A 25983-nucleotide genomic window follows, 5' to 3' on the forward strand; every position below is an offset into this window, starting at 1 on the left:
AAAATTCAATGCCTCCTAGACATGCGTTGCAAGAGATGTCGAGCCTTTACCATTGCCAGATCAAAAAAAAAGCATTATCGCCAACAAGACTTTCTGAATCGATGTGCGAGTAGCGAGGCACATATCGACATGGCACGTCGACCGGGGACATCCTCGAGATATCTTGGACCAAGATCCACATCATCTCATTGAAAAGGTCGAGAAAAAAGGGATGAATCCACCACCTTCGAACCAACATTCTCGCTCCAGAGCATCCACCTCGTCCCAGCCCCAACGTCGACGTGGAAAGCTACGAACGCCAAGACACATCAAGAAACATATGTCCCCAAATCTAAAGAAAGACGAGAAGACCAAGCCGTCGATCTAAAGTATCCACAAGCACATGATGCCATCAACTTCGAGACGCCGGCGTGCGCCGGCGTTGGAGTAGAGTTGAGGAAGATTTTTTTGCTCCGTCGCCGCTCCCATCGCCCCAATGGTGCATGAGAGCACACAAATCCCTAACCCTAAAAACTAGACCTAAACGGAGGAACGAGCCCGCTCCCGTCGCGAGCAATAGATGCAACAGATTTGTCTAAATATAGATGTATGCGACAGTAAAACACGTGTAGATACATCCGTATTTAGATAAATCTACGACATGTATTTTTGAACGGTCCTTCGTCCTCAAAAGAGCATACGTTTAGGTTTAGGTTTTTCAATGCATATTAATAATTGGTAAATACTCCCTATCGTAATCCGATACGAAGGAGTGAATAACATAAAACCACCACATTGGTGGCCAAATTTACCAAAGACCACCACTTTTGGTTTCCGGGACAAAAAACCACCACATTTGAGTTGGTTTTTTGCCGAACACCCAAATGACGAGTTTGCAGCAAATTGACACTGAATCTGACCATCTGACCCGACCCACTGTGCTGACGTGTCTAAAGTTTGACGGAAGGAGAAAACGTCCGTCGCCGGTCGGACGTGGGCCCCTCCGCGCGCGGATGTGTAAAAGAAACGTTACGACCTCTCCCTCCCGTCACTCTCCCTCCCGTCACTCTCCCTCAGTCTCCTCTCCAATCACTCTGCTCCCGCCGCCGCCTCCGCAATTCTTGCCGCCGCCGCCGCATTTTTTGCCCGCCGGCCGTCAATGCCCAGTTGGAACGATGGCGAGTCGTCGAGCACGGCTCTTTCCTGGCCAGGGGTAAGTAGCTCTTTCCTCTGCATCTAGGGTTAGGGTTTGGGCAGATTTGGGAATTTTGATTTTTGTCAATTTCCTCTCCTTTTCCGGTCGATTTGGTGGAATTGAGAAGGTTTTGTTTGTAATTAGGACTTCGCACCTATGGACTACTGCCCGGACAGGCTGGGACGAACCAACCTTCACGGGTTTGGCGGCAGGTTGCCCGGAGGTGTGCCGCCTCCACCAGAAGGAGCCGGTGAAGCATGTCGCTTTTGAAGGAACGAACAGCGGCCGTCGCTTCTACATGTGTTCTATGGAAGAGATATGTTGCTCACACTTCAAACTCTCTAGCAGTAGCTCTGTAGCAGTAGCTCTGTTTCTAATTTGGCAATGAGTTGATCGATACAATGACCCAGAGTAATTGCAGTACTAATTGTCCATTTGTGTGAATAATTGCATGTATGCTATGTAGTAGTAAAGAAATAAATAGTTGCATTTCTATGAATAAATGCACTCCAGTGCCTATGAATAATTGAAATAACAAGCATTAACTACGAATAAGTCCATTTGTGTGAATAATTCCATGTCCGCTATATAGTACTGATGAAATAAATAATTTTAAGATGCGAGTACATTGAGAATTGTGGCTTCCACTCTTGGCTTGATGATGAGTGGCCACAGCCAATGAAGAACACATTGCTCGAAGCCGTGGGGAATGTACCATGACATGCATAATGCACTTCTGGATGAGAAGATTGAGAATGGCAAGATTGTGAAAGATTTGAATGAAGAGAGGATAAAGGTGGAGAAGAAGTATTCCAGCCTGATGGCTGATGTTTCCAAGTTTATGAATGATACTCAGAGGCAGGTTATGCAAGCAAACTATGACAAGATAATGAATGGTAGTGATGAGGAAAAGTTGAGGGAGAATAAGACTAAAATTGAAAATGAGCTGATGAAAGCCCATGATGAAGTGGCTAAGCTGAAAGAGGGCAAGATTGCTGATGACAGAAAGATGAAGCTGATGGAGGAAGAAACTTTGTTGCTGAAGGAAGAGAAGAAGAAGCTAGAATATCAGCTATTTGATCTGTTTAAGTTGAGCAGTGCTGAAAGGACACGGATGTCGCCTAGAGGGGGGGGTGAATAGGCGATTTAAAACTTTTACGAGATGGGCTTAACAAATGCGGAATAAAACTAGCGTTTACTTTGTCAAGCCCAAAGCCTATATACTATGGTTCACCTATGTGCACCAACAACTTATTCTAAGAAAGAGTTCACCTATGTGCACCAACAACTTATGCTAAGCAATACAAGGAAGTATGTGATAGCAAGATATATATAACTTCAAGCACGATGGCTATCACAAGGTAAAGTGCGTAAGTAAAGAGCTCGGGTATAGAGATAACCGAGGCACGCGGGAGACGATGATTTATCCCGGAGTTCACACTCTTGCGAGTGCTAATCTCCGGTGGAGAGGTGCGGTTGCTTAGTGCTCCCGAACGCCACAAGAGGCTCACCTTGAGGTGTGGTTGCTCGATGCACACCAACGCCACAAAGGCCTCACCCCAAGATGCGGTACTCACACCACACACCGAACGCCACGAAGGCGCCTCACCTAAATCTCCGGTGACCCTCGCCACAAAGGCCTAGGTCACGGTTCCACTAAGGGATTTCCTTCGAGGCGGAAACCGGGCCTTACACAAAGGTTGGGGCACACATCCACAACTTAATTGGAGGCTCCCAACAAATCACCACAAAGGTCTAGAATCCGTCTAGGGTTCCAAGAACCCAAGAGTAATAACCTTCTTGCTTTCACCACCACGAATCACCGTGGAGAACTCAAACCGATGCACCAAATGCAATGGCAAGAACACCACAAAGATGCTCAAATCCTTCTCTCTCAAATTCCAACAAAGCTACAAAAGCTATTGGGGGAATAAGAGAGGAAGAACAAAGAGGAGAACACAAAATCCTCCAAGATTAAGATCTAGTGGGTTCCCCTCACAAAGAGAGGGATTTGATTGGTGAAGATGTAGATCTAGATCTCCTCTCTCTTTTCCCTCAAGAATATGCAAGAATCATGGGAGGAATCAAGAACTAGGGCAAGCTTTGAAGTACAACAATGGAGGGGAGAGAGAGAAAGTGAACCAACCAGCCCAAGGAGGAAGAAGGGGGTCTTATATACCCCCTCCCAACGAAATATGACCGTTTGGGGCCTCCCAGGCCGGAAAATCCGCCCCGGGCCGGATTATCCGCCCCCCGAAATCGCCCCTGGCTCGGGCCGGATATTTGGCCGGATATTGTCCATGTTTTGGCCTTCGGGCCGGATTATCCGCCCCCCAGAAAACTGCAGAATCACCAAAACTAAAACGGGCATAACTTTTGCATCCGGACTCCGATTTTGATGATCTTGGGCTTGTTTTGAAGCTAGGAACAAGCTCTACAAGATCATGCAGGAAACCATCATAGTACAACAAGGGAGTATAGAAACAAATGATGAAAGGTTTGACCTATCTAAAAAAGACATACCGGTAAAACTTCCAAACTTGAAAATGCAACAAGTTGCCCATGCAAAAACCATTCTCAATGAACTAGAGCTTGTCATGAGAATAAGCACAAGCTCTAAAACATCACATGGATAAGATCCAAATAAAACCAAGAAAGATGATGAACCAAACTCGAAAACGCAACAAGTGATCTATGCGAAATCCGTTTCGATGAACTAGAGCTTGTCATGAGAATAAGCACAAGCTCTAAAACATCACATGGATAAGGTACAAATAATCAACCAAGAAAGATGATGCAAGGATGCAAAGGTTTGAGCTCTCTCCGAACGATACGATCGAGTTACTCACTCGAGAGCCCTCTTGATAGTACGGCAACTAAACTATAAACCGGTCTCCAACTACACTATGAGACCGGTGAGAAAGAAACCCTATCAAGAGCAAACCTTATACTTGCGCATTCCACTTGAACTCGATGACGACGATCTTGACCTCAACAAGATGGAACGCCTTTCTTGATTGTGCTTGCTTGACGAAGTCTTGTGGATTGCTCCCCCATAATTCACCATGGGAGAGCTTCTTCTTCGGCGCATCTTCACATATCCATGATCACCATAAGGATGACAAGACTCAAGCAAAGGATCTCTTCGAGATGGCTCATCTTGAACTTGCACTTCATTTCGTTGATGTCTTGAAGTTAACCTTGAGAGCTCACTTCATCTTCATCTTCAAGACATACTTGACACTTGATATCCTTCATCAATTTCTTCTTATTGCAACCTTGAAGCCAACATATGGTTCAAGCATTGCCTATGGACAACACCTACAAATATAACTCAATGCAAACATTAGTCCATAGGGATTGTCATTAATTACCAAAACCACACATGGGGGCTCCATGCACTTTCAATCTCCCCCATTTTGGTAATTGATGACAATCTCTTTGAGAGGGTTTATATAAGGAATTTAAGTAACAAACAAGTTGAATATATAGAGCAAACTCCCCCATAATATATGCATGTGTGAATGATCTTGACTTTCATTGCATATATTGGCATTCAAAGCCTAGTGGAGTTTCCTCTAAATATTCAACTATGCAAAGCAACAAAATGCAATGCAATAAAGGCACATGCTTAAGCACAAAGCAAAGACATAACCAAATTCCCTTAAACCCTCCAAACTTCTCCCCCATTGGCACCAATTGCCGAAATGGGTGAAAAATTTAGAAGGCCAATATAGTGAGAGTTCCTCCATAGCGTGTGCATTTCTCATAATTTGAGTGGAATCAAATGCACATATCCAATAACGAATATTCGGAAGGAATCACACCATAGATAGGATCAAAGATTGCAAAAAGATAACAAAGTCAAGAAGCTTCAACAAATGAAGCAAGCAACCAAATGAACCACAAAGAAGATACCAAAAGAAAGATAGATATTATGATAAGATCAAGAAGATTGCTCTAAATAATATGAGGAAGCTCCCCAAGGTTTGTGCACAAAACTAGACAAATTGCATTGGAGAATAAAGTGCACAAACATGGAATCATCACTCCCATAATATCATTCAAAACAAAAGATACCAAGTGAATCAAACTCTAATGATCACCACAAAATAGTGCCTTAAATAGAATGAGGAAGCTCCCCAAGGTACATGCATAAATTAAAATGTTGCATTTGAATACAATATGCATAACATGGAATCCTTACTCCCTCATTACCAATTAAAACACAAACATTTGCAATAGATCATAGATAGAAAATTAAGCTTAACACTTGCAACAAACAAATGGTTGAGCAACAAGTAGGAGGCACCATAATAAAAGGCTCAACCAAGAGGATATGTGAAAGGCATGATAAAGCATATTATAAGACTATTACAAGGATGAGCAAAAAGCATCATCATAGTCTTCAATGAATTATATTGCTTAGCATGACCAATCAACATGCAACAAATAAATAAGATATCAAATGGAGATGTATCATCTCTTATGTGTATAAGTTTCTCTAAATGAGCAATATCACAAAGATATTTATCCACAAAGAAACATGCACACACAAAATGGATACTCAAGAAATATAGTATGATATCCCAAAATGAAGTCATGCAATATAACAATAAGAATTTTTGCTTAATAGCATGGCCAAAGGCTCAATTTTGTCTTATTTTACATTCATGAACTTCAACCACAAACATCTAAAATACATCACAAATATCAACAAGGGATAGAAAATAGTTGGGATGCATTTAGAAAGGCAACAAGTATCACAAACGAGGATACCAAAAGAAATAACTAAATTTGCACTTTCATCTATATTACACACGTGAGAGCCTTGAGGAATTGATATGCAATAAAATTGCTAGATAGGCATAGTCGGGATGGATGAATCATGAGCATGATTTTATATACTTCCCAACATATGTGATCATCTCAATTTACTCACATTTGTAATAAAGAGGTTTCATTAAAATCTTTGAAAGAAGCATAATATTTGCAAATCAAGAGATTCATGCCAAGATGCAACCACATGGTTGGATGCTAGAAAAATATGCATGAGAAGATACTTGTTACCGAGATAGCATTGGTGTGGATGTAGTAGATATGTGTTCATTGTCCATCCTAGCTTGCCTAAAGTTACCATTGAGTCACCACTTCTTCCCAAGAGTTAGACAAGCATCCAATGCATATCCATTGTACCTAACACAAAGGTAAGTACAAAATGGTCCCCAAACTAATTGGGTCCTAAGTAGTTAGACACACTACAACATATAGGACAAACTCCACAATACTATGTGCATATAGATATGAAATTGAATTTCATGCACATCTTAGCCAAATTAGGATTTGATGGAGTTTACCCTATATATTGGATCAAAGAAAGTAACACATGCCATAAGATAGACATATATTAAAGATGCATGCACAATACTTTCAAGAACCAAATAAAGATATAATTTGGACAAGACACCAAATAAATCAAGAGACAATGGTTGTCCAAATAATATCAAAGAATCAAATCAACACAAGATTGACTCCAAAGAATTATCTCATTATAAGAAGCTAATTAAACCTAAACACAAAGGAATGAGATAACCAACTCCCAAGAGAGCAAGGTTCCAACCAATAAACCAAACCCTCAACACCTTTTTTATGATGGCACAAAGTACCAAAAAGAAAATTTATGTCTCCCAAAACCAAATTCTTGATAATGATCAAGAGATGTTAAGCATTCTAACAAATATAGGAGAGCTCCCCCAAGATTAGTGCATTATCTAGGATTTTGCATATGAATACAAAATGCACAAAACTAGGGTCATCACGCTACCTATATCTACTAAAAATGCTAAGAAAGTTTGAATAGACAAATTAGATCCATAAGATGCAAGGAAGACACAAGGGAGTTAAAGCACAACAAATTCATGGCAATTAATAAGACAATTTAAACACAAGAGACAATGTAAATATGATCAATGAATCTCTACCTCATAAAAGATTTCCAATTGTCCTAGGACAAGAGGTATTAGGAAATATTTCCCGGTGGTAGTTTGTAAGTATACGTAAGATCATATTTACACTAAATCAAGCATATGAAAAAAGATAAGAGTTAACCATCATGCAAAGAGAGTTTCTTGATAGCTTCAATTAGTCATACCAACATGCAAAGCAATTAATAGCATTCATGCCAACATGCAAAGCAATTAATAGAATGACTTGAAGCACATGGTTTCCCAAAAGTGTATTGAGGGACACGTTGTGACAAACCATGCCAAGAAAAACTTTCACAAATAAGATCCACAAAGATATTAGCAATGAAGCCACTTAAGCAAATTGGAACTTGTTTGAGAAAACATGTCACATATGAGAGATAATTTACAATATCAATTCTATGTGACCCAACCTCAAATGTTCACATTTCCTAGGTTTGTAATATGCACAAAGCTTATTACTCCCCCATAATGTGATAAGGAATTTATTTTCACAAGAGGCAAATAAGATCCAACTAGAGATATTAATGGACATTAGAATTTGAATTTCTCATGAAGATGACATACCACATAGAGACTAGATAATCTTGCAATATCAATTCTAAGTGATATTCCTCGTGTACACACATTGTTAGGATTGTGAAATTCCTAAAGGCATATCACTCCCCCAAAATGTTATAGTCCATTAATCTCTCATAAGAGCCATATAAGATACAACAAGATGCAAAGAGGCTCCAACACAAGCACAAATACATGGTGTGCAACCTAACATTCATAGACTTGATTTCTCAAGAAAAACAAGTAGGATGCACAACATATACAACCACATGTTAGGAACAAAACTAACACATGCAAAGGGGCGAGTAACTTTCAATATAAGTGAGTTGAGAACATGTTACCGCAAGGAGGAACATTGAATACATGATAGAAGCAAGATAACCAAAAGACTTGGCTTGAGATAATATAAATGATGAAGATCCCTTAATTCTTCATGATGTAGCCAAGTCTCCAATGCCCTCCAACAAGCACCTATTGATCAAATTTTGGATTGTTGGTCCCCAACTAAGTTGGGTCCTAAGATGTTAGTCACAATAGGCTTGGCAACCCAAATGGTTCTTTTCTTGACACCACTTTGAGCACCAACATATTTGGCAAACACATTGCCACCCTCATCCTTACGAAGAGAATAAACATCATCAATGGTGATAGAGTTGGATGAGGTACCAATAGTGCACAAGGAGGAGATGTGGCCCTTCTCACGGCATATGTAGCAAGTTCTTTTCTTCTCCTTCTTCTCACTAGGTTTCTCCACAATGGGAGCATTGGCTTGTTTCTTCTTGGGAAGTGGTACTTCTTCAACTTGAGGTTGAATATGAGTTTGAGCTTGAGGCCGCTTCCCTTTTTGCTTCTTCTTCAAAGGGCAAGATCTAACATGGTGCCATTCAATATTGCACTTGAAGCAAACAATCTTGGCCGGGTCTTTGACTTGTACTTGGCCCTTCTTCTTGTTGTTGTTCTTGGACTTGTTCTTGTTGTTGGATTTGAATCCAAGTCCACTCTTATCATTGGGGGATTGTTGCATACTCAACATCGTGTCAAGTTTGCATTTCCCTTCATGACCCTTTACCAAGTCATTCTTCAAAGAAGTGACTTGTGCCTTGAGCTCTTTGATTTCCTCTACATGGTTAGTAACAACACAAGTACTAGAGGAAGTAGAATCTTCATTGTTAGAGCAACAAGGCAAGGAAGATAATTCATCACAAGATTTAGCAATATTATGAGTGGATGAATTACTAGGACTAGCACATGGCAATATAGCATTTTGAGTAGTAGTGCTAGTATCCACATGAGAGCTCACAAGGTGTTGCCTTAGATATGATAGCCTCATGAGCTAACTTTAGCCTATCATGAGAGGCTAGAAGATCCTCATGGGAGCGAGAAAGCTTTCCATGATTTTCTTCCAATTTCCCATAATTGCAAGTTAGCAATTCAAGTTGAGCCCTTAGCTCAACATTCTCCTTCAAGATAGATGCTTCACAAGAAGTAGAGTTAGTAGCACAAGCATCATCACAAGACATATTAAGAAGAGTGGGTAACATATCATGCTCTTTTAAATAAGAAGCTTGGAGTTGCTCATGTGACTTGGTGAGGATAGAGTGTTCGCTCTCCAAGGCCTTGTGGGCCTTGTCTAGATCATCTAGATCCTTAACAAGTTTATCATGACCAACACCAACTTTGGAATTTTCCTTTTTAAGCATTTTTACTTGAGCTTTAGCATGGTCTCTTTCCTTAGTGAGTTTAGAAACTATTTCATTTTGAGACACTTCAAGGATTTCAAGTTGCTCTTCAAGAGAGGCTACGGTCTCTTGTTCTTCTTCAAGATCATTCTTTAGGGATGCTACATCATTGGCATACTCTCGTTCAAGAGCACCCTTTTTATCAATGGTGTTCTCATGCATCCAAATAAGTTTTTGGCTCTCAATAGCGGTAGTCAAGATTTCAAAGAAGTGAGAGCTAGCAATTTTATCTTTGTAAAGAACCTTGAATACACTCTCACCTTTATCGCGTAGAGAGACAACCCAATCCTCTTCTTCATATTCATCCTCATCCTTATCACCACGAGAAATATTAGGTTCCATGGTAGGAGGTACCGTGGAACCCTTGGCCATAAGGCATATATGAGGACCGTGAGATAAAGATGAGGAGTTACTTGAGGCTCCTTTCAAGATCTTGTCTCGGACCAATAGAATCTTTGGTTTCCTCTACATTGTTAGCCACACAACAACTAGAGGAAATAGAAGCATTTTTATCATGGCCACAAGACAAATCAAGCATATCATCATGAGATTTATTCAAGCAACTTACACATGATATGCAAGGACTATCAACACAAGCATGTAAATCATTTCTAGTGCTAGATGTGTTTAAGTCCGAAGATGAAGCATTGCAATGAGATAGAGATGAAGAATCATCAATGGTAAGCTCAATATCAACATTGCAATTTTCATCACCACTCACCATATCATTACCTTGTGTCTTACCACACTTTGGTGAAGTGGATGAAGATGAGAACTCATTACGGCCGGAAGTGGAAGCAATACAATCATCCTCAATAATATTGGACACATCATATTTATCTTGAAGCTTTGTCCATAATTCATGAGCGCTCCCAAAAGGCATGATTGAATAAGTAACTACATTGCTCACAACAATGGAAAACACATGAGAAGCAAGAGCATCGAGACAAGAGTTTTTCTTCTCCTCATAAGATAAGTTTTGGGGATCCTTAGGAGAAGAAAAACCCATGTCAAGAAATCGCTCCATGTTCGGGGAAATACCCCGCAAAATATTAAGCACATAAATTTTCCATAGATCATAATTTGTGCCATCAAATATAAACAAGTTATTGTGATCTAATCCCCTAACCGACATCTTTACTCTCAAGGCGGTGAAGCCTAAGAATGAGAGACCTTGCTCGATACCAATTGAAAGGACACGGATGTCGCCTAGAGGGGGGTGAATAGGCGATTTAAAACTTTTACGAGATGGGCTTAACAAATGCGGAATAAAACTAGCGTTTACTTTGTCAAGCCCAAAGCCTATATACTATGGTTCACCTATGTGCACCAACAACTTATTCTAAGAAAGAGTTCACCTATGTGCACCAACAACTTATGCTAAGCAATACAAGCAAGTATGTGATAGCAAGATATATATAACTTCAAGCACGATGGCTATCACAAGATAAAGTGCGTAAGTAAAGAGCTCGGGTATAGAGATAACCGAGGCACGCGGGAGACGATGATTTATCCCGGAGTTCACACTCTTGCGAGTGCTAATCTCCGGTGGAGAGGTGCGGTTGCTTAGTGCTCCCGAACGCCACAAGAGGCTCACCTTGAGGTGTGGTTGCTCGATGCACACCAACGCCACAAAGGCCTCACCCCAAGATGCGGTACTCACACCACACACCGAACGCCACGAAGGCGCCTCACCTAAATCTCCGGTGACCCTCGCCACAAAGGCCTAGGTCACGGTTCCACTAAGGGATTTCCTTCGAGGCGGAAACCGGGCCTTACACAAAGGTTGGGGCACACATCCACAACTTAATTGGAGGCTCCCAACAAATCACCACAAAGGTCTAGAATCCGTCTAGGGTTCCAAGAACCCAAGAGTAATAACCTTCTTGCTTTCACCACCACGAATCACCGTGGAGAACTCAAACCGATGCACCAAATGCAATGGCAAGAACACCACAAAGATGCTCAAATCCTTCTCTCTCAAATTCCAACAAAGCTACAAAAGCTATTGGGGGAATAAGAGAGGAAGAACAAAGAGGAGAACACAAAATCCTCCAAGATTAAGATCTAGTGGGTTCCCCTCACAAAGAGAGGGATTTGATTGGTGAAGATGTAGATCTAGATCTCCTCTCTCTTTCCCTCAAGAATATGCAAGAATCATGGGAGGAATCAAGAACTAGGGCAAGCTTTGAAGTACAACAATGGAGGGGAGAGAGAGAAAGTGAACCAACCAGCCCAAGGAGGAAGAAGGGGGTCTTATATACCCCTCCCAACGAAATATGACCGTTTGGGGCCTCCCAGGCCGGAAAATCCGCCCCCGGGCCGGATTATCCGCCCCCGAAATCGCCCCGGCTCGGGCCGGATATTTGGCCGGATATTGTCCATGTTTTGGCCTTCGGGCCGGATTATCCGCCCCCAGAAAACTGCAGAATCACCAAAACTAAAACGGGCATAACTTTTGCATCCGGACTCCGATTTTGATGATCTTGGGCTTGTTTTGAAGCTAGGAACAAGCTCTACAAGATCATGCAGGAAACCATCATAGTACAACAAGGGAGGATAGAAACAAATGATGAAAGGTTTGACCTATCTAAAAAAGACATACCGGTAAAACTTCCAAACTTGAAAATGCAACAAGTTGCCCATGCAAAAACCATTCTCAATGAACTAGAGCTTGTCATGAGAATAAGCACAAGCTCTAAAACATCACATGGATAAGATCCAAATAAAACCAAGAAAGATGATGAACCAAACTCGAAAACGCAACAAGTGATCTATGCGAAATCCGCTTTCGATGAACTAGAGCTTGTCATGAGAATAAGCACAAGCTCTAAAACATCACATGGATAAGGTACAAATAATCAACCAAGAAAGATGATGCAAGGATGCAAAGGTTTGAGCTCTCTCCGAACGATACGATCGAGTTACTCACTCGAGAGCCCTCTTGATAGTACGGCAACTAAACTATAAACCGGTCTCCAACTACACTATGAGACCGGTGAGAAAGAAACCCTATCAAGAGCAAACCTTATACTTGCGCATTCCACTTGAACTCGATGACGACGATCTTGACCTCAACAAGATGGAACGCCTTTCTTGATTGTGCTTGCTTGACGAAGTCTTGTGGATTGCTCCCCCATAATTCACCATGGGAGAGCTTCTTCTTCGGCGCATCTTCACATATCCATGATCACCATAAGGATGACAAGACTCAAGCAAAGGATCTCTTCGAGATGGCTCATCTTGAACTTGCACTTCATTTCGTTGATGTCTTGAAGTTAACCTTGAGAGCTCACTTCATCTTCATCTTCAAGACATACTTGACACTTGATATCCTTCATCAATTTCTTCTTATTGCAACCTTGAAGCCAACATATGGTTCAAGCATTGCCTATGGACAACACCTACAAATATAACTCAATGCAAACATTAGTCCATAGGGATTGTCATTAATTACCAAAACCACACATGGGGGCTCCATGCACTTTCAAGTGCTAGGAATGACAAGTTGGTCAAGATCAAGCAGATATGTGACAGTGATGTAGTACTGTCTACCCATAAGTATTTGTAGCCCTATGAACTGTTAGTGCTGTAGTATTGAACTCCATGTGTTGTGGGTATACTTCATAGGTGTACCATCGACAGTGCCTAGATCCGGCAAGCCCGGGTGGCCCACAGACGGTGATGAGGCATGTGGCCCATCGGGCGGCCCGAGTTGTCGTTGATCATGAAGGAAGAAGTCCAGCCCGAGATCAGCAGGCCGGATCCGTACCGACATAGGAGTGACCCGGATCCATGGAGGCCCATGAGGAACCCGGATCCGATACGACGTATATGGAAGGCGGATCCGTGACGTGCACGGCAAGATATTGTACCGTAGTTAGGCTCGTTCGTAATCCGGCTAGGACTCTCCATGTAAACCCTAGATCCGTGCGCCTTTATAAGCCGGATCCCGGGAGCCCTAGAGGCACAACCATAACTCATTGTAACAACGCGAAAGCGCCCAGATAATTCCAGACAAGCAGCAGTAGGCCCTGTCATTGTGCAGGTGTTCCGAAGCTGGGTAACTCGCGTACCACCGTCCCGTGTGCACTCCGCCCTATGGCCCCTACTTCTTCTCCCCCTCGTGAGGATCCCTCCTCCGAGGTACCGTCGATCAGGCAACGACAGTTGGCGCCCACCGTGGGGCCTCGCGGCGTCTGGAGGCCGGAACCGGGAGGGTTCCGCCATGGGAAGCTACGACGACACCGTCGGCCGTGGGGCGAGTCCTTTACGCCGGAAATCTGCCGATCGTCCCTCCGGATGAGTGTTGGATTCCGGCTAAAACCGACCCCGTCAAGCTCTCCATCGTCCCAGCTTGGCGGCATACACATCTTCATCGGGGAAACCGTCGATTCCGACGGAAACCCACTGGTAAGTAAGCGCCGACGCGACCGCCGCTGAGCAGGACGCGGCCGCGAAGATCCGATCCGAGACGCCTGGAACTTCCTAGCGAAGATTCCGCCTTAGATATGGAAAAATCAAAACCCACCCAATCCGCCCCGAGCGGGAAGTAACGGTGGAAGACCAATGCGCGATCCGCCCGGGTCTCCCGGTGTTAGAGAAGCAAAGGTGTCACTTCGTACACTTCTTGGCCCATACCGCCGGAACCGCCCCTCATGAAGTCGGAGCTGGTCCCGTGCAGGTTGAGGCCCCGGAAAACGTCGCTGCTCCGGATCAGCAGGAGGCTGTCGGAGAAAGCGAGACTCCGGCTGAAGAATCGATTTTGGGTAATCTGAGCCCAATTTCCGGAGACTCCCCGTCCACGGAATCTGATGACTTCGTCCGCAAGCTAGGGGAGTATGGTTTCAGCGATCAGCCTGAAGTCAACTCCGCCCAGCCAAAGCAGGTACTTGCAACAGTAGCAGCGCTCGGAGAAGGCGGATCAGAAGCGGCAGACACCCAATCCGACCCCCAGCCCTCTCACCATGGATCTCCGATGTTGCGGGAACGGCCCCGTAGGGATTCTTCCTCGGAGAGCCTCCTGTCGCCTGAAGAGATGGTCGCACAAGCAGGCATGGATGCAGTTTATCGCTCGGATATTCTTAACAAACCCATCACTCCCGAAGACCTAGAAGCTTTAGAAGCTAAAAGAATGGAGCTGCTGGCCACAGCCAAGAAGTTTAAGGACACCGCAGCCGCCATGCTCGGAGGAAAGGAAGCATGCCGCAGCTTTTTGTGGAAGACTTCATCCAGCCGTGAGCGAGGAGGTGGACGAAGGACCGGCAAAAGTCAAGGAACTCCGAAAGCATTGGGAGGACAAGATCGCTGAAGCTGATCGGGAGATAGAAAAGGTCCGGCGTGAGTTGATAGCTCCCCGCAGGATCACCTTCGCAACTCCAACGGATCAGCAGCCGTTCGCAACCCCAAAGGACAATATGACGAAAGCTGCAGAGATCCTGAAGAAAAGTGACGAGGAGATTGACATCAACTACTTGCGCACGCTCGTCGCTTCAGCGGTTAAACAGCAGAGCAAGGCAGACACTTCGCGCAAGTTAGAATCTAACCCGGAGCACTGCGTCTCCACTGCGCAGAAGGACGCCCGCGACGATCGCCGTCGAGATGACGAATCGCGAACCGGATCCTCGGAACGAAGAAGGAAAACCAGGGAACATCCAAATCTGATCCCCATACCATCAAAGACGCCTCCGTCAGATCCGAGAAAGGGAAAGGATGCAATGTACTCCGGACGAGACAAGTACCGCAACGCCTCTCCTCCGCCTAATGGTTACCCGCGTCCCCCTCGTCGTCGCAGTCCAGCCGGAAACACCAGGCCTCAAGGGCATGGTGGAATTATTATCCGCGACATCGTAATGCCTTCCGGAAACCGGAACAGGGAGCGCACGCCGGAGCCCGAGCCGAGGAGGAGCCGGAATGAGGAGCGCGACCCGGAGCCCCGCCGGAGCCGGAACGACCAGGGCAGCCAGCGTCATGGCGAAGGCAGCCACAGAAGCCGGAGCCAGCACCGGGAGGGCCGGGGAGAATCTGCAGGCGGAAGCAGAAGGTCGGATCGGCCCCCTCGCAGGTCTCGCTCACCACCACCTAGCGGTGGCGGCGGAGGTGGAGGCGGAGGCGGTGGCCGGAGATCTCGCTCTCGCTCAAAGTCCCCCCGACACGGCTCGCGCGACGCGCGGGAACGCCTCAACGAATACGGTAACCGACTACATCGGACCAAAGTGCTTTGGCGGGATGATTCGAGAGGAACCAAAGCCAAGGAGCTCCCTCAAGTTACCCGAAACTTGAAGCATTATGATGGCACCGAAAGGCCGGATACCTGGATTGAGGATTACTACAATGCAGTAACCTTCGCCGGAGGAACCCCTAACATCGCCTGCCGCATGCTCCAGTTGTACCTTGTAGGACCAGCCCGGATCTGGCTCAGCGACCTCGAGAAAAACTCCATCTTTTGTTGGTTCGACCTGAAGACCGCTTTTGAGAAACACTTCGAGGGCACCTACAAAAGACCCGCCACAGCAAGCGACTTACAAGCTTGTATCCGGAAGAAGGGAGAAACCTCAAGAAACTTCCTCACACGATGGTTGGCATGCGAGAACGAGTGCGAAAACGTCGATCACACCACTGCCATGTACGCCTTTATTGGTGGACTGCAGAGAGGAGGATTGCTAAGGCATAAGCTTACATGTTTGGCTAACGCCAACAAACTGACTTTGGATGAGATGATCTCCATTGCCAGTGATCACACTGCCGCCGATGACGACGCGAGCGGTGATATCGCAGCTACAGCAATCCCCACTGCACCAGCAAAAGAAGAACCGTGATAACGGTAACAACAGCGACCACAAGCGCAAAAACCCCGATGACCGGAAGAATGGCGGATCCGAGATGGTCGCCATGGCGTTCCAACGCGGAGGTTCGGGAGGCGGAAGAGGACGCGGCCGTGGAGGCGGAGCCGGCGGGGGTCGACAGCATGGCACCGAGGTCACCGCCGGCGGATCCGCGCCCCGCAAACCTACGAGGAGTACGAGAGACATGCCCCCGCCCGGCCCACTTGGATCCGGCTACAGGGAAGTCCACTCATACCAACCGCAACCGCAAGTGGGTCAACGACCTCAAGAACGACCCGGAGGCGAGGATACAAGCGAGCCGGAAGCACCGCCCACGCGGCAAAGGAGGCAAGGGCAAGAACAAGGACAAGGAAGAGGACAGGTTCCGAGGCGATGGACGAGGATGATAACTCGCCGGATCCCAAAGCCGGATCCGCAGGAAAATCCAACCCCTTCGAGAAAAAGAGCGTGGGGGCTTACCACACCTTCCTCGGAACCCCACGATCCGTGCTACAAAATCAGCTACCCGGATCCTGAACGCCACGGTTCCGGCCGTGCCGCGATATGTCGGTGGTCGGAAGTTCCATGCACATTTGACGGGGAAGATCATCCCGCCATTGTGCCAAAAGAATACTACGCCTTGGTTGTGAGTCCTCGCATAGACGGGTATGACTTCTCCAAGTGCCTCATGGATGGCGGAGCCAGCTTGAACATCATGTACCTGGAGACTCTGGAGCGGATGAACCTCACCAAGGAACAGCTCAAACACAGCACAACTGAGTTTCACGGCGTGGTTCCGGGTAAGAAGGCAAACTCCCTCGGCAGCATTACACTTCCCGTGGCTTTCGGCGATGTTCATAATTTCCGCGAAGAGAAGATCACGTTCGAAGTTGTGCCCTTCAAGAGCTCCTACCATGTCATCTTCGGCGAGCCCACCTACCACAAATTCCACGCAAGAGCGTGCTATATCTACAACAAGCTCAAGATGCCGGGTCCTAATGGTATGATCACCATAACCGGAGACTACAAAAAGGCTCACGAGTGTGAGTTGGGCGAAGCCGCCTTCGCAGAGTCTGTCATATCCGGAGAAGAGCCGAAAGGCTACGGGGCCGCGGTGGATCCGACCGAGATGCGAGACCACCAAGAAGCAGATCTCCGAGCAGAAAACTTCTTTCAAGCCCGCGATAGAAACCAAGAAGCACGACCTCATTCCGGGTGACTCTTCCAAGCAGGTTTCAGTCGGGGCCAACATGGACCCCAAATAGGAAAGCGCGCTCGTCGAGTTCCTCCGCGCTAACATGGATATCTTCGCATGGCAACCTTCGACATGTCCGGAGTACCTAGGGAACTCGCCGAGCACTACCTCAACATAAATCCGGGGCTAAACCGAGTGAAGCAAGCTATGCGACGCTTTGGAGATAAGAAGCGCCGCGCCATAGGAATGGAACTAGCAAAGTTACTAGAAGCAGGTTTTGTAATAGAAGTTATCCACACCGATTGGGTCGCGAATCCCGTCCTTGTACCCAAAAAGAACACCGAAATACTAAGAATGTGCATCGATTACTCGGCTTGAACAAACATTGCCCGAAGGATCCGTTTCCCCGCCGCGCATTGACCAAGTCATTGATTCGACGGCGGGGGCGAAACTTCTGTGTTTTCTTGATGCGTATTCCGGTACCATCGGATCCGGATGAAGGAATCCGACCAAAAGGCGACTTCATTCATTACCCCGTTTGGTACTTACTCGCTATGTTACTATGCCTTTTGGTTTGAAAAATGCAGAGTGCTACTTACCAACGTACGATGCGGCGGTGCTCGAAGGACCAAATAGGCCGGAACGTGCACGCTTACGTCGACGACATCGCGGTCATGACCCGGAAAGGATCCGACTTGATCGGCGACCTCACGAAACCTTCGACAACCTCCGCAGGTACAAGATGATGTTGAATCCGCCGAAGTGCGTCTTTGGCGTACCAGCCGGAAAACTCCTTGGCTTCATAGTCTCTCACGGAGGCATTGAGGTGAACCCGGAAAAGATCAAGGCAATCCTGTGCATCAAACGACCAACTTGTCTCAAAGATGTGCAACGACTAAGCTGGTTGCGTCGCAGCAATCAGCGAGGTTTGTTAGCCGTCTTGGCGAGAAGGCGCTACCTCCGTACAAGCTGCTGAAGAAAACGAGACAAATTTGTGCGGGACGACGCAGCCAGACGCAGCTCTTCGTGGGTTGAAGGAAATACTTACCTCCCCACCTATCTTGGCAGCCCCAGCAGAGTCGAGCCAATGCTCCTTTATCCGGCGGCTACCAACAAGGTCGTCGACCTCGTCATCGTGGTGGAGCGAAAGGAAGAAGGTCATGAATATGACGTACGGAGACCTGTCTACTACATTAGCGAGGTGTCGATGGGAATCAAAGCAAAGATACCCTCACTTTCAGAAGCTAGCTTATGGAGTTTTCCTAGGCAGCCGGAAGCTGAGACACTACTTCCAAGAGCACCCAGTAACAGTTGTGAGCAAAGCTCCGCTGTCAACAATTCTCAACAACGCTGACGCAACAGGACGAACAGCTAAGTGGGGCATCGAATTATCCGCCTTCGACATCGCTTACAAGCCAAGGACTGCGGTCAAATCACAAGTCTTGGCAGATTTCGTTGCAGATTGGACAAAGCTCCGGATGCAAGTCCGGAGCCGGAACAGAAACATGGGTCATGCACTTCGACGGATCCAAGCAGCATCAAGGCTCAGGAGCCGGAGTCACCCTGAAGTCCCCTACGGGAGAAGAACTGCAGTATGTTCTGCAGATCCACTTCGAAGCTACAAATAACATGGCGGAATACGAGGCTCTCTTGCACGGACCGCGCATCGCTAAGGAAATAGGGATCAAGCACATCATTTGCTGCGGAGATTCCGACCCGGTGGCACAGCAAGTAGCCGGAACCCGGAACGCCGAAATTCCGTCATGGCGGCCTACAGAGACGAAGTTGACGAGATCGCCAAGAGCTTCCTCGGATACGAAGTCAAGTACGTCAGAAGAGACGACAATACAGCGGCAGATATGCTATCCAAGCTCGGATCCGGCAGAAAGCCAATTCCGCCTGGAATTTTCCTAGAGCATCTCCGGATACCCTCTGTGAAGGGCGCTAACCCGGAAAACCCAGAAGTGGCAGTGTCTCCGGCTAAAGAGGTGTTGGCCACCATTCCGGCTTGGACACAGCCTTTCCTCGGACTACCTCATCGATCGAAGTTGCCGGAGGACGAGGTCCTCGCACGCCGGATCATCGGACGAGCACGATCCTACACAATTGTTGATGGACAGCTCTACAAACGAAGCCCACAGGGGTATTTCTCAAATGCGTCTCAAATCAAGATGGCATTGAAATCCTCAGAGAGATCCACGCAGGGGACTGCGGGCACCATGCCGCTCCCAGATCACTCGTTGCAAAAGCTTTTCGGCTAGGCTTTTATTGGCTCACAGCTAAAGAAGACGCTGATAAGATAGTCAAGACCTGCCGAGGTTGTCAGTACTACGCTACTCAACCAAACGCTCCAGCCCAAGAGCTGAAGACCATACCTATCACCCGGCCATTTGCGGTCCAGGGGCTCGATATGGTTGGTAAGTTAAAAAGATCATCTCTCGGCGGTTGTGAGTACCTCCTGGTCAGCTGTTGACAAGTTCGGCAAGTGGATTGAGGCCAAGCCGGTGAGAAAAGCCGACGGTGCTACGGCACTAAAATTTGTCATCAGCCTCGTAATGAGATTCGGCATCCCACACGAGCATAATCACGAGATAATGGCACAAACTTCGCTCGGGGAGAATTGAAGGATTACTTGTGAGACAATGGGGATTCGATTGGACCTTGCATCCGTGGCTCACCCACAATCCAATGGTCAAGTCGAAAGAGCTAACGGTCTAATATTATCGGGAATCAAGCCACGCCTTGAAGAACCGCTCGCGACGAGCAGCCGGAGCTTGGGCCGACGAATCTGGACGCTGTTTTGTGGAGTTTGCGAACTACCCCTAACAGGTCAACAGGGTTTACCCCTTTCTTCCCCGATATACGGATCCGAAGCCGTGATTCCCTCCGACATCATCCATGATTCACCGCGAGTTTCCGCCCATAACGATGAAACAGTCGACGAGGCCGAGACAGCTATTCGTGGACCTGATCGAAGAAGCTCGGAACCTAGCTGACCAGCGCTCCGCCATCTACCGACGAGAGCTCCGACGCTATCACGGTCGTCGAGTTCGGAAACGCTCCTTCATGGCCGGAGACCTCGGTCCTCCGCCTTCGACAGGTGAAAGACCATAAGTTGCAATCTCCATGGGAAGGACCCTTTGTCGTTAGCAAAGTGCTTCATAACGGATCGTACTACCTTGTTGATTTCCGCGAGCTGAGGGATAGACCTGCTAATTGGCGCCGGAAACGCAAGCGTGAGGATCCGGATGACATCTACGATGAAACAGATCGCCCTTGGAATATAGCACAGCTACGTCCTTTCTACACTTAGCATATTTTTCCGAGTTACAAACTCTAATAGTTATACATGATCAATGAAATAAAGCTTATGGTTCACTCTTTGAGTCTTTTACCTCCTTTACTTGTTCATTTTAGATCGTGTATGTTTTTTCCGACTAAAACCGCAGAGCTGGATGTTTTCCGCCTAGGCGTGTATAAAAGTTGTGATTTCTAAAATCGTCCTTTAGGACGTAAGCTTAAGTTTTTTGATTAAGTTGTTATCTGTTGCGAACTCGTGGATTCCTAGTAGCGATTTCCGGCACCTAGGCCTGGGGGCTTGTTTCCGCGGTTATGGACGGATTGCCATTAGGCTTCGTCGCCGCTGGCGAGCGTTTCCGGCTAGGGTTTTCCGGCTCGTGGAAGGTCAAGCGGGCAAGCCGGAAAATAACGAGATCAGCACTTGCTTTCCGACATAAAACGAAACATGCACATAATATTAAACGGATAGCAGGATAAGTGTTTCCGCCCCATGCATAATCGTTTCGTTCCTAGCTACTTAAGAATTTAAAGTCTTATTACAAACCCTCGTCGGGGCCAAAATGATGCATTGTTTTTCCCGCAGGAATAAAAGTTCTCACTCCCCCTTAGCCGGAGAAGTCTTGCCCTCCGGATCTTGTTCCTTGGCTCCTTCGGTCGGAGAAGACACATCTTCTTCACTTTCTTTTTCGGAAAGCGAGCGCGCTGGTCTTGGGTTCCTCTTGGGGAGTTTCCTTGGAGCTGGTCCAGGTAAATTGAGTTCCGGATTCCGCAGGTCGCGCCTTGGCAGCAAGCTCCTTCCGAAGTTCCGCTTCTAAGGGCTCGTCCGCGAGGAAGGACGACCTTGTCGTAGAATTCCTCGTGCCGGATCCTGCGCGCGATACGGGTGTCGTAGCCGCTCACTGCATCCGATGAGCGCGTTGACATCCGCATCCGGAGGAACGCCCGTGGTCACTTCATCAAGATCAAGATCCGGAGCATGTGCCAGGCACATGGTTAAGGCCATTGCAGCTGCGCCTCGGGCTGAGGATGCTTGCAGATCTGTCACCAGTTCCGGCAGGACATCCATCTTCCTAATAAGTTTCCGGACGTCGCAAGTGCGGCTCCTCTTGATGGATAAGTTGTAACATATCTTGCGGGAGGCGGAGATAAGATCTTTGCAGTCATCGCCTGCAAGTTGAAGGAGGTCGTCACGGGGATACAAATTCCGACGCTCTTCGGAATACCCAAGCGGCTCTACATAAAACAGTGAGGATATAAGCATACAGTTTTGAGCATAAAATAAAACGTCGGAACAAATATCTGGGCAAGGTGCTAGTATTGGTACCCAAAATGTTCTCATTGAGCAAGTCCCAGTGCTGCTCCGCCGTCCGCATAAATTTCCGAAGTCCGTCAATCTCTTTTTGCTGCCTCTTGATGGTCTCGCTATCAGCATTCTTTTTTAGCACCAGCTCGCCCTTTTCCCTGATATGCTCGGAGTTTTTCTCCGCGCTGCCTCCGGCTTGCTCCCTCTTAAGTTCCGCCTCCTTTAGCTTCGTCTCCAATTCTTGGTACGAGGAGCGCAGAGTTCTCAAGTTCGGTTGAGGCTGTAGCAAGGGAAGAGGATGCGCCTATAATGGTATAAGTTAACAATAAGTTCAAAGTCGGAAATTGGTTAATGACGAAGAAGGCGGAAACCAACCTTGGGCGTCCGCCAGTTGTTTAGCCAAATCTGCATTCTCATCCTTCAGGGTCCGGATATTTTCCGCCTGACTCAGAGTAACGCGGCGCTGCAAGGCAATGTTCTTGTGCAGCTCATAGTGCAGCGCCTGCTGTTCCTGTAAAATTTAAACAGTGCAGGAGTAAAAAATTCCGCTCGTAGCGGTGGTTTCTCTTAAAAGCATCATTGCCTGGAACCTTTCCGCCATAATGCTTGGGGGCTACTTGGTTCATTCTAAAAACTTTCCCGGAAGTAATCTTTCTCTAAGCATCTAAGCGCTAACTACTTTTTCAGTTTCCGCTTACATGCTTGGGGGCTACTTGGGGAGTACCTTTTGCTTGCGGATGAGTTGGTCGCGGAGCGGCCAACATTTTTCTTGAAGTCTTGGATTTCCGACGTCCCGGAATCAGGTTTCCCCAGGCGTTGTTCAGCATGGCGTTAAGCAGGTCTTGTTGAAGCTCCCACTTTTCCGCCTCAGTCAGCTTGTTGAAAAATTTAGTGGCATAGGCCTTTGGTGTGGAAGTGGTGTCAGCCGGATCTCCAAAGTTCTTCGGGAAAACGACCATGTCGCCAGCGCCTTCCCCAGCTTTCTCGGAAGAAGTTACTTCCACCTCTCCTTGTACTTGTTTTTCCGCCTCCTCTTGGGCTGGGCCTTTGGCCTTAGGACCTTCATCGCCCGCATGCTCGCTGCTAACCGGAATTATTTCCGGTGGAGTGTTTGCAGCGAGGTGGGGAGATGGATCCGCCCGAGGGGGCGACGGTTGGGGAGTTGGGTGGGTGACGCTCGGTGGAACTGGGGTAGAGGGACCAACAGCCGGAGATTTCTTCATATATTTTGTGATGGGCTCTTGGTTGGTGGTCCGCGTGGCAGTGATTTTCGGATTCCTGCGAACAAATGAAAGGGTTTAGACAAGAGATAATTTCGTTAAGTTAAAATCACATCGTGACTCGGAAACTTACGGGGCGCCGGGGATGATGGGGCGCGTGCCTTGGCCAGCCGTTGAGAGCATCCTTATACGAGCACGCTCCGCTTTCCTTGAGTCTAGCGGAGGTGGTTTTACTGTTTTCGGTTTCTTGGCGGAGGCCTCGCCGCTAGCTCCGGCTTCGGAGCCGGAAGCCTTGGCGCGGGGACGTTTTGTAGGTCGAGGGGCCGCCTTGCGAGGTGCCTGTTCCTCTTCCTCCTCATCGTCATCCGGAACCTCCTCCGCCGTGTCTTCGGTGACGGGGACGCGGAGAATGGCGCGAAAGTCTTCCTCCGCCAAAGTGTTGAGCTGGAAGGAAGATGGATAAAAGTTAAGTTAAACATCTAAAAACTTGTGAAGTTTGAAGTACTGAAAGGAACAAAGCTTACCGGAGGACACCGGTCGTTTGTAAAGATGTCTTTGGTCGGTTCCGGGACTTGTTGGCCCCTCGGAATCTTCACCAGTGTCTTGATCCTTCTTTTCAGAGAATCGGCCGGAAGGTCGTGGCGGGTTACTCGGAGAAGATCATCCGCCCCGGTATAGGCGCACATCAGGCGCGCGTTATAGCGTAGAGGCTGGATTCTCCGAGAAAACCAGCTAAGTGTGAGCTGGGCTCCGGTTAGTCCGTCGTGGACTAGCCAGGGAGATTCTCCGCGCAGCCTTCTCCGGAGTGGGGTGCCGGGCGAGCGAAGGGACGAAGCTCCAGCTTGCAAGCTCTTCCGGAGGTTCGTTGACAAGCCGGGGAGGCCTTCATGGACCTTCGGAACCGAGGCGTTCCTCTCATAAAACCATCCGGCGTTCCGATGCCGGACGGATTCGTGTGAGTCATGAGGAGGGTACATGCGACTAGGGCGGAGCATAAATGTCATGCTTCCGCAGTTCACCATAGCTTTCTCCTTGGTTTCTTTCTTCACCCGGAAAAAGAACTGCCACAACTTGACGTCTGGCCGGATCCCGAGATGTCCTTCGCAGAGAGTCACGAAGTTGGACAGGAGAAGGTATGAATTCGGGCAAATGTTGTGGGGCTGGAGCCCGTAGGTGCTGAGGATGGAGAGAAAAAATTCCGAACAAGGGAGTGAAAGTCCGCGTTCCACCCAAGCCTTAGTCATAACAACTTCTCCGGCTTCGGCTTGGGGACGACGGAGTCACGTGTGAAACTCCAATGAGAGGAGATCATTCCTTCGTTCCGGAGCTCTCTAAGCTCCACGTCGGTGGTTTCGCAAGGCCACCATTGACCCCGTTCTCCTTCGCGGATCCGGGCCTTGGACGCCTTCTTGTTTTCCGCCTCCTCGCACTTTTGCTGCCATCCGAGCTTGCCCTTCGAATTCTTCTTGGAGCTCTTGGAGGGTAGGAATCCGGCTTGGAGCGGTGCTCGGAAGATGCGGAAAAAGGTTGAGCTAGTCCGATGTCGGAAACATATGGTGGCGGGAATGATATGGGATCCGGGCATATGGGTTCTATCTCGATTGGGATCCGGGCTACTCGAAGAGCTACCGAGTGCAAAGTGACGATTCGAGTGGCATGCTTCCGGCTGCACCCATACAAAGTGTTTGAGTACCCGGATCACTAAGCCTATCCTCTACGCTAGGTTGTCTTCTACAAGGCCGGCGTACTTACCGCTAATGGCGCGGCGGCTCGACGGAGCTCCGGCGGAGATGAGGTCGCCGAACTTGAAGGAAAACGGCCCGCGTGACCACGAATCGGCGGCGGAGCGAGTTTCTCGTTCAACCGTGAGAATCTTGGTGCGAAGGGAACCTTGGTTCGGCGGCGCGCGAAGTTCACCGTGGCGAAGATCACCGGAGTCGAGATCTGGCGAGCGGCGGCCGGCGCGAGGAGGAAGACGATGTGGTGAGAGGGGGTGAAAGAATGATTTTTTACCGAGCCGCGGGGTATTTATAGGCCGCGCTCGGAGATTCGGGATCCGGATCCGACGGTGGAAACTGAACAGTCACGCCGTTGGATGGATGACACGTGTTTAGGTCAAATGCGGTAAAACGACGTGGAGGTAATTTAACCATGCACTCCCGAAAATTCCGGTTGAAGATTTGCGTCTGCGAAAATTTAGCGCGGGAAATAAGGAAGTTGTGCGCGGGAAATACGGAACTTCCGTTGTTGTGTGTGATCTGAAGGTGAAGGATTTCCGAAGCCGTTTGAGTCTCTTAAGATTCCGGGTAAATAAGTTGTCTCTCATTCGAGCAGGGAGTAACCCGGAGATGTTCATTTGAATGTCGATGGATGAAGTCCCGCGGGGTGGGAGCATTTTTCGGCTATAAGTTGGAGAAAAGAAGAAAATGCAAAGTTGGAGCTCTTCAAGTTTCTCCGCGTTACCAACGTTTGCCGGAGATTGTAATGAACCAGCAAGGCGGAAACTGCAGGTGAAACTCGGAGAACTCCGGGGGCTCTTGTTGTGGGTATACTTCATAGGTGTACCATCGACGGTGCCTAGATCCGGCAAGCCCGGGTGGCCCACGGACGGTGATGAGGCATGTGGCCCATCGGGCGGCCCAGCTTGCTGTTGATCATGAAGGAAGAAGTCCAGCCCGAGGATCAG

The sequence above is a fragment of the Lolium rigidum genome, chromosome 5 (assembly GCF_022539505.1).
Source record: "Lolium rigidum isolate FL_2022 chromosome 5, APGP_CSIRO_Lrig_0.1, whole genome shotgun sequence".
Lineage (NCBI taxonomy): Eukaryota > Viridiplantae > Streptophyta > Magnoliopsida > Poales > Poaceae > Lolium > Lolium rigidum.